We start from the raw sequence: 3,861 nt of genomic DNA, 5'->3' as shown, positions 1-3,861 counted from the left end.
CAATGTCCACGTTACCGGTCACCAGTGGTGACATTAAAGGAACAGTAACACCAAAAAATGAAAGTGTATAAAAGTAACTAAAATACAATGTGCTGCTGCCCTGCACTGGTAAAAGTTGTGTGTTTACTTCAGAAAGTCTAGTATAATTTATATAAATAAGCTTCTATGTAGCCATGGAGGCAGCCATTCAAAGGAGAAAAGGCACAGGCACATAGCAGATAACAGATAAAACACTATTGTATTCTACAGAACTTATCTGTTATCTGCTATGTAACCTGTGCCTTTTCTCCTTTTTCCCAGCTTGAATGGCTGCCCCCGTGGCTACACAGCAGCTTATTATATAAATTATAGTAGTGTTACTGTAGCAAACACACCAGTTTTACCAGTGCAGGGCAACAGTGCATTATATTTTTATTACTTCATTTTTTGGTGTTACTGTTCCTTTAAGTTGCCATTCAAGTCCATGTCAGGCAGTATGGTCAGTCAGGAGTTTCTCCAACTCTATATAGAAATGCCACTACCCCTAGGTTATGGATTGGTAGAAAAATATAAAGACACTGCCATTTTCTTTACAGATCTTATCATCAACTATATAGTAAAATATGTCTTCTCGCAGCCCTAGCGGGAACCAAGAGAGCAGAACTTATTATGCAGAAAGGAAACGGAGACGTCTAACGAGAATAGTGCAGATTACATCATAGAGATAACCTTCTGATCACCTTAAATAATGCAGTCAGGTGTTCAGAAGAGAGACGGATTCCACTGCATCCTGTGCATAATGGAAACATAAAACTGCTGATTCACTTTATTCACTGCTGGATGAGAAAATTTAGGAGGCAAGATAAAATCGAAATTGTACCAGTTTGTCTCAGCCAGCTGCAGTGCACGAACGGGGCTATCACTGACAATTAATAACATAAAGCAACTGTATTTTAAGGATTTTGCTATTGGATTCTTTCAGGCCAACATGAACATTTCAGGCTGAAATAAGTGAATTAGATTATTTCACATTTAATCCTATAGCAAAGGAGATGCTCTGATCGCTCCAACGCACTCAGGGAGAACTAAAGGAAGTGTTGTGCCATCACTTGCAGGCCGGCCAGGGGGGTTTAAAGCAATTCTTCCTAAAAACAGTAAAGAACCCAAAACCTCAAATGGGTGGCAGGTTCAGACAGCAAAGTTAAGCCGGCCATACACGCGCCCATAATATCGTACGAAACCTCGTTTCATACATATTCAATGCATGTATGGGGGCTCGATGAGGCGACCGATATCGCGAAAGGCTGTGGATATCAGTTGATCGGCCAGGTTAAAAGATTTTGGCGCCCAAGCAAAATCTACTTTCAGGGCTGAATTTCTATTGTTTCTACCTCCATATCTGACGATTCAGCCCTGAACGTCAGTGGAGGGTGGGAACGATCGGAAATGCTGCGTGTATGGCCACCTTTACACAGGGTGATTTCATATTTAGAGCATTTAGTCCCCCTGACATTTTGTAACTGATTGCCCAATGCACTTTCAGAAGACTTTTACTTGAAAACAGGGAAAGTTATTCATTATCATTGGTCAGATAGGTGAGCTGGCCTGTACTCCACACTGCCAGACAAATGTACCCCATAAGCAAGTTCAGCACCCCTGGAAATCAACAGGTGTTTATAGTTACATAGTTACATAGTGAAAAAAAACCAGAGTCCATAAAATTCAACCCTTCCAAGTAAACCCAGCACACACAACCTATACATTCACATACATAAATCATATATACAAACATCAATACTAACTGTAGATATTAGTATCACAATAGCCTTGGATATTCTGATTGTTCAAGAACTCATTCAGGCCCCTCTTATAGGCATTAACAGAATCTGCCATTACCACATCACTAGGAAGGGCATTCCATAACCTCACTGCCCTCACTGTGAAAAACCCCCTACGCTGCTTCAAATGGAAACTCCTTTCCTCTAATCTAAAGGGGTGACCTCTGGTGCGCTGATTGTTTTTATGGGAAAAAAGAACACCCCCCATCTGCCTATAATCCCCTCTAATGTACTTGTACAGAGTAATCATGTCCCCTATATATGTCACAGTAATGGAAAAGGTCTAACTTAAAAGGGGAACTAAAGTGTAACAAAAAGGGCTGTTGTGGCCTTGGGCTTGTACACAATATATTGTATTTTTACCCCAATACTTTGTTATGGTCTTAGTTCTCCTTTAAGTAACATCTGAATTTACAGCTGTAAGGCACCAATTATCTGGCTGAGGAAGGGAAGGTTAATTAATAAGCCTCAAGGCCTCTTATAGTGTCATTATTGAACATATGATCCTTAGTACTAGACATCTGCTTGTAAACTACTAGTGCTTGGAGAAAAATAATTAAAGAGTTTTAAGTTGTGCTAAGCTGATATTTATAAAGCTTCTATTAATCACAGAAATCAAAGGAAAACTCTGATAATGGTTTGCAATGCTTTAACACCCTTAGCTGCAGAAAAAAACTGAACAGACTGCATTAAAGGGACTAAAAGAGTTACAACTACTTACAGGTAACTGGTAAATCTAGGATGGATTCAGGGGATAAAAAGGGTTGCCTTGACAACCAAAAAAAAAAAATTTAGTATAGTTTTGTAGAATAAGAAAAGAGACAGTAGGGATTATCAGTGCATTGTAGGAGAACACAATCACATTCTACAAAGGAAGACTTCATACACACAGATAGTTATTATAGAAAGTGGCACAGTTCACACATTCACTTCCCATCAGCCCTTTGAAGTAGATCCATAATGATACTGTATTAGTCTTTTCAGATTGAGATTTTTGGCAACACTCTTAATGTTCACAAGAACCTGCTCTTCTACTGAAATTCTAAAATACCAGGGTAGATTTCAGATGACGGAAATGAGTCGCAGTATCTTTGTTCCGCAATAATCTGTGTATTTACAAAAATAAAAACATAAGAGCTTTGGATATGTAGGAGAAAGTGAGCCCCAAATCAGCTCAAACTGTGGGTCAGGGCACTCAGGGAGGTCAAGATGAAATCCAATTAGGGTGGTGAATCCCTCAGTAGCAAAATTCTTTATATGAATATTCACAACACCTGTGCTAACATTTTAACAGTTTTATTTCCTTCCTTCCAATTTTTGTTTTTTTACAAAGTTGTATAGTCATATTTTTGTATCCACTATTTGCTTTCCATCTGCACTATTAAAGTATTGTAAAAATGTACAAAGTGCTATATAAATACATACCTGATACGGACATGTGGCTGGGTAGGGCTAGAGGAAGACATAAGGAAGCTCTGGGTGTTACATGAAGGCTGGGACCAAGCCCGGTGTGGCAATCGGTGGATTCTAGCAAATGCCAGGGGAACTGCTATAAGACTTTATTTATTGGGGGACTGTTTGGGCCTCCGCGAACTTGAAATGCCAAGGTCTATTTTGAATTCTAGTCAGGCCTGCCAGGATCCCAGTCTCACGTGGTCCCCAATCTGATGGAAAATCAAACCTGCCCTATTGACATATGGCCAATTTTAGGCCAGATATTTTGGGTAGGCCCGTTGGGGGCAGATAAGTTACTAAATCAGCAGCTGAAATATGCCTGTGTATGGCCACCTAAAGGCATTCAGGGATGTCAAGCCTGTGACTCACCAGCAGCACTCAAGAGTTCCTGAAATGCTATGAATTGTTGTTGGAGGGAAGCAAGTTGGGCCCCTGATGTACAGCCTACATATGCAGGTGAATGTCACAAGAGCAGATGAGACTGTTACCAATATCATAATTTTGTCTAACAATGTCTGATGGTTTGTTTTTTTTTTTTTAGAAAAACAGGAGTTTGGGAAATTCATACTTAAAAAACAGGCTTCAAAAC

Source organism: Xenopus tropicalis, chromosome 6 (genome assembly GCF_000004195.4).
Source record: "Xenopus tropicalis strain Nigerian chromosome 6, UCB_Xtro_10.0, whole genome shotgun sequence".
NCBI classification, from domain to species: Eukaryota; Metazoa; Chordata; class Amphibia; order Anura; family Pipidae; genus Xenopus; species Xenopus tropicalis.
Note: the sequence above shows the minus strand (reverse complement) of the source record.